The sequence below is a fragment of the Solanum dulcamara genome, chromosome 12 (assembly GCF_947179165.1).
Source record: "Solanum dulcamara chromosome 12, daSolDulc1.2, whole genome shotgun sequence".
In the NCBI taxonomy this organism is placed as follows: Eukaryota; Viridiplantae; Streptophyta; class Magnoliopsida; order Solanales; family Solanaceae; genus Solanum; species Solanum dulcamara.
This window is the reverse complement of record NC_077248.1, coordinates 6189242-6201373: the sequence shown is the minus strand read 5'-3', so window position 1 is coordinate 6201373 and position 12132 is coordinate 6189242. Positions and strand designations below refer to the sequence as shown.

The 12132-nt window shown below is 37.2% G+C and overlaps 1 long non-coding RNA gene across 2 annotated transcripts; it reads left to right on the top strand.

Moving 5' to 3' along the window:
• Positions 1 to 3219: 3219 nt before the first annotated feature.
• On the top strand, positions 3220 to 6246 carry LOC129877630 (uncharacterized). 2 transcript variants are annotated; one of them, XR_008763581.1, is made up of 3 exons: positions 3220 to 3343; positions 4485 to 4614; positions 4808 to 6246. It is a non-coding gene; the product is annotated as an uncharacterized LOC129877630 (long non-coding RNA). The 2 variants fall into 2 exon arrangements; XR_008763582.1 differs by lacking the exon at positions 3220 to 3343 and adding an exon at positions 3836 to 4000.
• Positions 6247 to 12132: the final 5886 nt, after the last annotated feature.

The following is a 12132-nucleotide window of genomic DNA, read 5'->3' as shown; positions in this document are numbered from 1 at the left end:
AGAAGCGGGAGAATCACCAAGATTAGAAGAGAACTTTTATGCAAATCCTTTTCCAAGTTGTATTTTGATAGATCTTTGATGGAGGTGAGTAAGCAGCAAATTAAAAAGAGATCGAGTTTGAAGGCTGCTGCACAAAGATAAGGATTTATTTCAAAGTTTAAATTCTAACGAAAACAATACTAGGTGATTTTTTTTTGAGTTACTCAATCCTTGTGTTGATTAGATTGAGTTGATGGGTGGGAGGTGACACATATCTAGTAGGATTAGTCGATTTCAGACAACACCATGTTTTATACACCATCCAATGAACTAAAACTTGCTACACTTCAAATTCAAATTCGACATTTATTCTTCAAACATTGCGTCTGATCAGTAGGATAGTCAGTACAACTTCACTCCCAGTAAATAAGTACTATTTCAGAATGCATAAAAAGCAACAACTGCACAAAAGTCTGCTAAAAGGGTTTAAAACAACATGAAACCTATTTTCTGTTGATATATTTACAGGAAAACAGAGAAGGAAACTCTCAAACCCACAACAAAATTGTCTCCTTAGAAAATCATGTATACACTGATCACTCCTATCTATTTTTGCATCAAAGATGCAGTGTGGAAATGAACTAAAGCTAAACTAAGTTGATATGAAGTACAACAGAGAGAAGATGCTTTTTATCTGACTTTGAAAAGGGTAATTGGTTGTAGATTAGACAAATGCCAGTATTTGATCTACAATACTATTCAAAGGGTTGTCAATATTTCGGCCTTTTAGTATACTAGGGCAGAATCAAAGAGGACTTTGTGAAATAAATAGAGAGCATAGAAAACAGAGGAACGTACTGAAGAACTTCACACTTTGCCGCCGATGAAGTTCGCCGGAGAAGAAGATCACAACAAGTTTTCGCCGATGAAGTTCACTGCGCGCCGATGGGAAGAACTTCACACTTCAATTTTGGGCGTGAATTTGTGTTTATTTTGGGTGAAGTGAGGGAAAGGATTAATAGTGTGGGAATAAGAGGAAAATAATAGAAAAAATGGAGGGAGTAAAATTTGTTTGCCGCTTTTTTTTGGCCACAAAATTTAGCCACAGTTATTAATGTGTAGAGAATTTTAACTTTTAATTTAATTTTGCCACGGTATTTAAAACCGTGGCTAATATACCGTGGCTAACATGCTTTTTTTTGGTAGTGTGATCTACTTTTAATAGCTTAAGCTTGCATTGGTATGGTGATGACTAGAAGATGTATCATAAGATATGTATTTCTACTGGTTTTCGGCTGATCAAGAAGATGTATACGAACAAAGTTTATCCAATTCAGTTTTGAAGCATCCATACAAATCATATCATCCATTAACAAGTTACTAAAGATGAGATTAGTCATGCTTTTATATTTTTCGGCGGAGAAAGCTCAAATATGTCATTAAACAACTTTAAGAAAAAGCTCATTTATATCATTTGTTAAAAGTTGGACTCTTTGTGCCACGGCAGTGGCACAAAGTGCTCGTTTGTGCCATTATTTATTAACGCACATAACTGATTTTGGCATACCACACGTGGCCAAAGATGAAAGATGTCATGTCACTAATTAATGAATCTGTCAAATTATAAAACCCACCTAAATAAAAATACCCACCCAAATTCAATTTACCCTACTCACATCCCCTTTCAACCCAAATCCAGCCAACCGGCCCCTTTGTCTTCTTCACTGCCCTGGTGAACTAGAGCAACCAATGACTCAACAAAGCTCCTTCCCCTCTTCATCTCTCAAGCTCTCAACCGATGATCCTTCATGTCACTGACCAATTGTCATTTGTTGGGAAGTTTGGAAGAGTAGATGTTCATTCAAGTACGGAGAGCAAAATAAGTTTATAAGGAGTCAAATAACTCAATACCAATTCAGTTAGACTGTCAAATAACTGATTTTCAAGATGTTAGAAGAAAGCAACACTGTAAATCTGAAACTAAAGATGACCATATATCTCATGCATTATAGGCCTTACAATATTTAATGCGTTAGGACAATATTAAATAATATATGTGCTAAATGCATATCTATATATTAAGTCCGTCTTAAAAGTTTATAATAACTCATGCTTAAAAGGATAAGTTGGAAACTGAAAATTGTCTCATTTAAAGGGCATATGACTAATGCTCCATCACATTGTGTAAGCAGTGATAGTTAATTATTTTCGTATACTTGATTTGATTTGCCTATGTGATGAACAAACTTTTCAGAAATTTAGCAATTGATGGATTCATAATAAAATTTTGTGCTTGTTATACTTTTATTCGCTGCATCAAGTATTTGGACACATGTTGGAAAATTGGTTATGGTCTGCATACACTTGATTAGCGGGAGTCTCTTATTTGATATATATATTTTAAAGTGATTTCTTAAACATATTTTCATAAATATTGGGCATCTTTAAATTTTTTAACAATACATTATGATCATAAGTGTATTACACATTTGTGGGAATAGATTTGTATAGACAGATTGTGATGCCTAAATTTTTCTCAAGACTTGTTGTGTTATGTAGTTGGTATGTCTCAAGTTTATAAGATCATATTCTTGCCTTATTGGATCTTTCTAGAGACATCTATGACGTATTATTTATATCTTGTGATTTTTCTTAGACATTGCATATAATGACCTGTTGCACATCATGTTGGACTTAGAAAATCATGATTTTCTGATGGTGCACATGTTACACACATGCTATTACTGGAAATTATATTGAAGGTTTTTCGATGGTGTGCATGTTGATTTGTAGCATATATGTTTTTATGGAAAATCATTGAGGACCGAAAATGAAATAACTTTGATTTGGAGTCCATGTTGCTTATTTCTTGCTACACTACCACACACTATTGGGTCTATTGTCATGACCCGCCACTTGATCATGAAGATGGGGGAAAGATCTAGAGTCTTGGAGAGGTTAATAGAAGGCTCTAGAATGTCCAAGAGAATTCTAGAAGAAGGTAGAAGAACCTAGAGTCTTGGAGAGGTTAGTGGAAGACTCTAGATTCTTGTAGAAGCTTGTAGAGAAGTCTTGAAAGACTTGGAATTCTCTAGAGTGTGTGGAGAGTTCTAGAGTAGGGACTTCTTTGTAAATATGGAAGGACTTGTATAGTAAATTTTATTTACACTTAGGCCCCTTAGGAGTAGTATAAATAGAGGGGGTATTCATCTGTAGAAAATCATCAAGAAAACAAGCATTCTTCCAATGCAATATAAAAGCCTTCTTCATAAAAGCTCTCTTGTCTTTCTTACTATATAGCATTCCCTTAGCGATCTAATCTTAAAGGCTTACTTGAGCTTGCAAGATCGTGAAAGATTCGTGAGTAAGTTGTCAAGTGCCGCACGGAAGTCTTAGTTAAAGTCTAAGTCCGTGACACTATGTTGACAAAATTTCAGTGCTTATGATTGTAGATTGGTCTTGTCTAATTAATTGATGCAAGTACTGCATTTCAACATTGATAATTTTGTTTGAAGTGATATTCTACCACTATGTACTTGTGGCCACGGTTCATTTAGCCCGAGAGTCATTTTATAAAATAGCATTTTTTAAAAACTTTAAAATTTTTAAGATTAAGTTAATGATTGTCCAAGTGAAGAATGTTGAAACTTTTACCAAGTATGGACTAACATTAGCTTAATTATTGCGGTTTATAAAATGGGCTAAAAAAGTATATTCAGTGGACCTGACTTAGGCCGTTTTTTTGTTGGATTCCTTTTTGGGCCTAAATAACTTCATGTATTAGTGTAGTTAGGAGATAGTGTAGACCTCGTTGAAGACCTATAGAGATGGGAGGCCCATTAGGTCAAGGCTTGGTGCCTATAAATAGATGGCTAGCTAGGTCGCCTCTCATCTCCTTAACCTTATGGAAACCACTCCATTCGACTGCTAGTTGCAGGAGAAGCAATGAGAGGAAGACCTAGTTGAATGTTCCACATGTCTGAAACACGCTTTTGCATTGATAAACAAGATGACTTAACAGGTATGCATCTTAATCTAGCTTTCTTATGATGTTTATTTACTAAACATAGTAGATCTGGAAAAAAAAAGCCCTTCGAATGATTGGGTTTGGCTCGTCAAAATTCAACTTTAAATAGGCAAATTTAGTGATTCCTTCAACTAAGATCTTCTCCATCTTCATTCCTCCCTTCTCATCTATCGAAGGCAGCTTCTTAATTAAGATTGTATGTTTCCTCCTTCTAGCCAATTTGAAAGATTAGATATGAATGATCTATAAACTTAGCTGAAATTCCAAAAATGATTTTGACTCAAACGTACTTCGTTTCGAGTGGGAAGTTCGAATATATAATTTGGGGTTATTTGGGATAAGGTTTGATCTAGTTTTGATCTAAATTTCAGAAGTTCGACGTTACGGTCGAATTGTATGGCTTTTATTTATTTATTTATCATGACATATGGTAAACGAAGATGAGAATGCAAAGAATTAACAAAAAACACATCTAAAGACATGCAGACAAGAGAGTCATTTGTGCAGCAAAAATTCTGACCAAAGGTGGAAAGAAGACATTCCGTTCACTTGAAATATCAGATCATCGAAAGTGAGCAAGTTGATCATGCACAAGAAATTTGCAGAAGGTTTGTTTTGTTAATGATTTTAATTCTTAATCTTTCAGTATCTTATAAATAGTACTAACAATTATAATTGTAGTGTATATTGAATAGAAAGTTTAGTAGTCAGACGATCATAATCTTCTGCAATTGTACATATTCCAAATTGATAATTGTTGAATGAAGTTGGTAATAGCGGGTTAATTTTTTTTTATTGCAGGAAATGGTGCCCAGTATAAAATGACCAAAGAAGCAGCAGTCCACTTGTATAATGGAAAATGAGAATGTGTCAGCGACAATGGGGGCGATGTCCGTTTGAGGCGAAATCATTTTTGGAACTTCAGCTTCGAGCTCATTTAACTGTGAAAACGATCCGTGAGTAAAATATGAGGAGGGATGGCGTCTGTGCGTTCATTGGCCTTTTTTCCGGAAGATTGTTAATGTAAGGTAAACTATTTCAAGCGTCAATTACCATTGCGAATAAGTTTTCAATTTATGTATATAAATATTCATGATATTTCATTTTTTTTTGTAAGTCACATTTCTTGAAAAACCCGATTAGTATATTTTATTGTATTCTAGCATGCTGGGTAAGAAGCATCAGGATGCTAGAAAATTGCAAAAGTGAAAATAGAAAATAAAGTAGTGTGCCACATTCTGTAGACGTCGTTTGGGCTTATATAAAAAACCATTGAAGCTTTTAGAGAATGTGACATCGACCTTGGAATAGTTCTTTTTCACCGATTGGTAAACCATTTTCGTTTGTTCATCCAACTAAGGCGTTATCGATTATTTATGAATTCTGTAATAGAATTAAGAGTAGATACGAAACTTGTTGCTACCCAAAGACTTAACGATGTGAACTCTGAAATGAAAATTAGACTTGATGAAGTGTTCATCGTCTTACATTGTTATGTGTTTGTGCAACAATAAGTTGTGTACCTTCACTTAATTCTACTGCAGAATTCATTAAACGATCGATGGCCACATTAGTAGTTCATGAACAAAACGCAAACGGTTTACCATTCGATGAAGAAACAACTACTCCAAGACCGACGTTCCATGCATTCTTTAACAAGTTCACTAGCTTTCTCATATACGCCCAAATGACATCTAGAGAGTGCGGCACACGGATCACCCTTTTTTCTTCTTTCTATTTTCACTTTTACAATTTTTTGGTGTCTTGTTGCTTTATTACACTCCATGCTAGAATACAATAAAAATATATAATATATTGATCAATTAATTTCAAGAAATGTGACTTACAAAAAAATGAAATATCATGAGTATTTAAATACCTAAATTGAAAACTTATTGACAATGGCAATTGAATCTTGAAACATTTTACCTTACATTAACTACCTTACGGAAAAAGGCCGAAGTCTAATTTTCATTTCAGAGTTCATATTTCTTAGCCCTTCTCCTATGCTTTTGAGCACATGTCGAATCATATTCAAAATCTTTTCCATGTCGATCTCCATGTAAATAAGCCCATAGTACGGACGGCTTAAGCACAAGAGTGGCCTAAAGCCAAAAATGAATCCAAGGCCTTAAATTTTTAATTTTATTAGTCAAAGTCTATTCTTCCCGTTTTTTAAAATGTAAAGTTGTTAATATATTTGAAACTATTTTTGAGATGCAAAATTGTTTTTTTAAATGAAAAGGTTTACTTTTTTATAAATAGTACTTCCTTTCAATTGTTTGTCGGATTTTTGACTTGACACGAAATTTTACAAAGTAAAGAAGATTTTCGAATTTTTTGGTCTTAAACTAAAGATATGTATAATATATCAAAATGTTCTTTAATCTTGTAGTTATAAACATGTCATGTGGAAAGTTAAATTAAAAAGTTGACAAAGAGAGAAAAAACATTCTTTTGAAACGAATTAAAAAATAAGTATGACAAATAAATTGAAACAACGCATTACTATTTTTTTTACTTTAAAAAAACTATAATAATTCAATTATTACTAAAAAAATGAGCCCCCCCTCAAATTTGGGGTCTAAGGTGGATGCCTTATTTTCAAAGGCATAGAACTGCCCCTGGACCATAGACGCCACCCTTCTCATTTTTTACAAATAGATCATATTCACAGTGCAAACGGTCCAACACTGTAACACCCCCAAAATTTTTCACTAAGATTCGGACTGTTCTTCGTGTACGTATAGGATCGTACTAGACGATTGTAAAGTGCATGAATGAGTTAGGATCAATTTCTAAGAAATTGGAAAGTGTTGGATGTGATGTAGGGTCGTAAGGGATACCTAAAACAAAGCCAAGTCTAAAGAAATCGTTTTGGCTAAGTTTCCGAATGAGTTTGTATAAGGATCGACTTTCAATGACCTTATCTTTTTGAATATAATGAATTGGGTGGCCCATTACCTATTAAATTAAAGGTCATTGAGTCTTCTTTCGAACGCCACCAAGATTACATTTTTTGGAGTTTGGAGTCAAAAGTTATGACTATCTTACGACAGACTAGTGCTGCAGGAATTTCAGGTCTAGACCATAACTGAGGAAAACCTGGGCTTGGCGCCAGGAACAATCCTCAGTAGTTTGGTCCTTGGCGCGACGTACCACTATTAGATGTGCAGGGTTTTTAAGCCCATTTTCCAGAACCCAGGAAATTCAGGCTTGGCGCTGCAAGGGCGCGATACGCCACTATAGTTCTAGGAACAAGCCTCAGTAGTTTGGTCCTTGGCGCGATGCGCCACTATCAGATGTACAGGTTTTAAGCCTATATTCGAATTGGCGCTGCAGTGGCGCGGCGCGCCACTATAGCGCCAGGAGGATTTTAGCCTGATTTTACAGATTTTTGAGGAAGGGCAAATTGGGCATTTCCCTAGTTATATATACTCTAGCCTTGGAATGTTTTGGGACTGATTATTTTCAGTCCTTTGCTCTTAAAAAAGCCTTAGGCTCCACCCCTTCTCTTCCAATCCACCTCCAATAAGATGTTGCCTTCAAAAAATTTCAAGAATTCAAGTTTTCCATTGAAGACCTAACATCAAGGTTCCTTCAAAATCTTCACTAAGGTATGTAAGGCTACTCAAAGCTTGGGTTGAGTCCACCCATGTGCCCTACACCTTATTTGAGGTTAAATGTTCATAAAAATGGAGTTTCTTGATAGGCTTATGTCAAAATGGGTCTTTTTATCTATTATCTTAATTTTTGTTATGTTGATGTTGTTGAGTCAAGAAATTGCTAAATTCTTCATGTTAGTATGAGTTGATTGATATGAGTTGCTAAACATACTTCATTAATTTTCTTAAATTTGTTGATTATCCTAAATTATCTATTTAGAACCTTGGAGTCTTGATGAGTCCCGGAGAGATTTACTAAATGAATAAAGGAATGATTGGATAGGATTGTATGATGTATAAATGGATATTTAAACTACTTTTGAAAGATACGATTGAGATTGATCGGATAGTATGATTGGAAGAGGTTCGACTGTGATAAAATTGATGATTTGACAAGGTTCCAAATGAGACTTGTTGAAATGATTTGGGTGAGTTGATTAGATGGAGTTTTATGAGCATTGAGTCTTGTGAGGAGTATCGAGCACCGAATTGGGTAAGAGTAAGTAATAACTCGAATCCAATAACTACGTCGCCAAACGTAGGAGGGGATTGAACCGTTAAAGTCGGATGTTTCCCAAATTATTGTTCTGACATCTTGGTTGGATATGGATCCATGATTGGTTGATTCGTTCATACCCAGGCAAGGTATGAACGGACGTGGAAACAACGTCGGCTTGTTATACTATCACTGGCTCATAAGTGATGGTTGTCGGATAAGAGAAACTCCCATATAGGTCTTGCTAGTACTCTGAGTCGGATTGGGTTTAATTATATGTGATTGGTCCCGTCTAAACCATATTCTTGTTTAGACTTAAGACACTTGATCGAGTTGTTCTTTCTCTTAAGTTGAGATTTTGAGTTGATTTGATTCTTCCTTGATGTTTATTTTATTTGGCCTTTTTATATACTCGTACATTTCATGTATTAACGCCATTTGGCCAGCATCATTTTATGATGCAGAGACAGGTACTAGAGATCATCAACCGACGCACCATTGAAGATCTTCTCACTTCCAGCTAGTTGGTGAGTCCTCCCAGTTTCTGGAGGATATCGAGATTATCTTTATAGCTTTGTTTTGTTTCTTTATTTTGATTGTTGGTAGCCATGAACTTGTCATTGACACCTCCTGGATTGTTGATACAGGCTTCATAGACTAGAGTGAGTGTTGAATTATTCGTTTTGACTAGTTTTATTCTAGCTAGTTATTGATTGGGTATTTGTTTGACCTTTGGCCCTAAATTATGAATAGTATTCTTATGATTGAGTCTTCCACTGATAGAATGTGAATGAATGAAAGTGTGACTGGATCAGATGGTTCACTTGAAGGCCAGAAATGGCTTTCGAGTGCCGGTCACGTCTAGGGTACCCTCCCGGAGTGTGACAAACATGGTATCAGAGCACAGAGTTCAAAAGCACAGAGTTCAAGAGTCCTAGGGAATCTATGAAGCCGTGTCTAGTAGAGTCTTGCTTATGGGTGTGTTGTGCACCACACTTATAATCAGGAGGCTATAAGACATTAAGAATTGTTTTATTTCTTTCATACTCTGAACTCGTGTGATGGAGTTAAACTCTATAAGACTTCCTTTCTAATTTGTGCGTTTATACGTTGCAGATAATGCCTTCTAAATGTACTGCTAGCTAGAGAAATGCCAATAACACAGAGATTCCACAGTCAGAAATGCACCCATCGAGGAATAGGGGTCGACCTGCAAGGTATGCTGAGGCACCTCAAGTGTCTACTACTCCGCCTACACCAACCTCGGAGGCAGATTTTTGAGGAGCGATTGCCATGCTCACTCAATTAGTGGCTGCCCGCAATGGTAATCAGACTTCGCCAACTCTTAGCTCTTGTTCCCAAGAGCCGTCTGCTGCCACAAGAATTAGAGACTTTCTGAGAATGAATCCGCCGGCATTCACGGGTTCTAAGATTGATGAAGACCCCTAAAATTTTATTGATGAGATGTGAAAGATCCTGAAAGCTATGCATGCTAGGGAGATCGAGGGGGTTGAGTTGGTGTCTTATCAGCTCAAAGATGTGGCAAACATCTGGTATAACCAGTAGTAAGAAAGTAGAGGTGAAAATGCTGAGCCCGCTATTTGGGATGAATTTGAGGGAATCTTTCTTGATCACTTCTTTCCCAGAGAATTGAGGGAAGTGAAAGTGGAAGAGTTTGTGAATCTGAAACAAGAGGGTATGAACATTCAAGAGTACAGTCTAAAGTTCATCCAGCTGTCCAGATATGCTCCAGAGATGATCCCAGATATGAGGTCGAAGATGAGAAAATTTGTCTCCGGATTAGGAAGACATGTGAAGAAGGAGTGCAAAGCGGCGTTGTTGATCTCCGATATGGATATTTCAAGATTAATGGTGTATGCTCAACAGGTTGAGGATGAGAAGAGGAAAGACAGGGAGGAGCATCTGAGTAAGAAGGCAAAATCAGCTGGACATGAGAATGAACAGAGGCAGAACAAGGGCAACAGGTCCTTCTTCCAGAAGAGGTCTTCCAACTATGCCTCGTCCACCGCAAGTGTACTTATGCCGCATAACAGGTATGATCGGCAGGGACAAAGTCACCAGAATTTTAGATCCCAGGGTTCTCAATCCCAGGCTAGCGTGGGTTGAGGTTTGAAAGGGAAGCCACCATGCAGCAAGTGCCGTAAGCTCCACTTGGGAGAGTATAGAGAGGGTGATAAGGGTTGTTATAAATATGGCCAGGTAGGCCATTTTCAGAGGGAGTGTCCAACATGGAGCAACAGGGCCCAGTATTCTACCACTGTACCACCAGCTAGAGGTAATCAAAGGGGCACTACTTCAAGTACGAGCGGAGGTACAAACCGTCTATATGCCATGAGTAGTTGCCAAGATCAGGAGAACTCTCCAAATGTCGTGAAGGGTATGATTCGAGTCTCTTCTTTTGACTGTTATGTTTTGATGGATCCGGGTGCCATACTATCTTTTGTGACTCCTTACATGGCTAGTAAATTTAATAAAATTCCTGAATATCTTCTTGAGCCTTTTAGTGTAGCTACTCCTGTCGGTGATTCTGTCTTAGCTGAGAGAGTCTATAGAGATTGCACTGTGTCAATCCATCACAGGGATACCTTGGCTGACTTAGTTGAGTTGGACATGGTCGATTTTGATGTGATCCTTGGCATGGACTGGCTTTATGTCTGTTATACATCTATTGATTGTAGGACTCAGATTGTTAAGTTCAAATTTCCGAATGAGGCTGTCATAAAGTGGAAGGGTAGTCCTGTTATGCCTAAGGGTAAGTTTATTTCCTACCTTAGGCCCAGAAAACTAATCTCGAAAGGGTGTATTTATCACATCGTCCGAGTGAAAGATGATAGTATTGAGTCTCCATCCCTTGAGTCGGTCCCGATTGTCAACTGAAAGACTTGTTAGATAAGAGATTCATTAGGCCGAGTATCTCACCATAGGGTGCTCCCGTCCTATTCGTGTGAAAGAAAGATGGGTCCCTTAGAATGTGTATTGATTACAGGCAACTAAACAAGGTCACTATAAAGAACAAACACCCTCTCCCCAGAATAGATGATTTATTTGATCAACTTCAGGGTGCCACTTGTTTCTCAAAGATAGACCTAAGATCGGGTTACTATCAATTGAAGGTGAGGGAGTGTGACATCCCAAGGATAGCTTTTCAAACCCTTTATGGCCATTTTGAGTTCTTGGTTATGTCCTTTGGGTTGACCAATGCCCCTGCAGCTTTTATGGATTTCATGAATCGAGTATTTAAGCCATATCTTGATATGTTTGTGATTGTATTCATTGATGATATTTTGGTTTACTCCAAGAATGAGGAGGAGAACGCCTATCATCTTAGAGTCATCTTGCAAACTTTGAAAGACCAGGTATTGTATGCAAAGTTGTCCAAATGTGAATTTTGGCTTACATCAATGGCTTTTCTCGGCCATATTATATCTAGAGATGGTATTCAGGTTGATGCTCAGAAGATTGAGGTAGTGAAAAATTGGCCCAGACCCACATCCCCAACAGATATAAGAAGCTTTTTGGGTTTGGCTGGCTATTATCGAAGGTTTGTAGAAGGATTCTCATCCATATCATCACCATTGACCAAGCTGACCCAAAAGAAGGCTAAGTTCCAATGGTCCGATGCTTGCAAGGAGAGTTTCTAGAAATTGAACGCCAAACTGACCACTGCTCCTGTTCTAACTTTGCCCGATGGAACAGAGGATTTTGCGGTCTATTATGATACGTCTAGAGTTGGTTTGGGCTGTGTGTTGATGCAGAGGGGAAAAGTGATAGCCTATGCTTCAAGACAATTTAAGATTCATGAGAGAAATTACCCAACTCATGACCTTGAGCTGGTAGCTATGGTATTTGCTCTTAAAATTTGGCGCCACTACTTGTATAGAGTGCATGTTGATGTGTTCACCGATTGTAAGAGTTTGTAATACATCTTCAGCCAGAAGAAACTC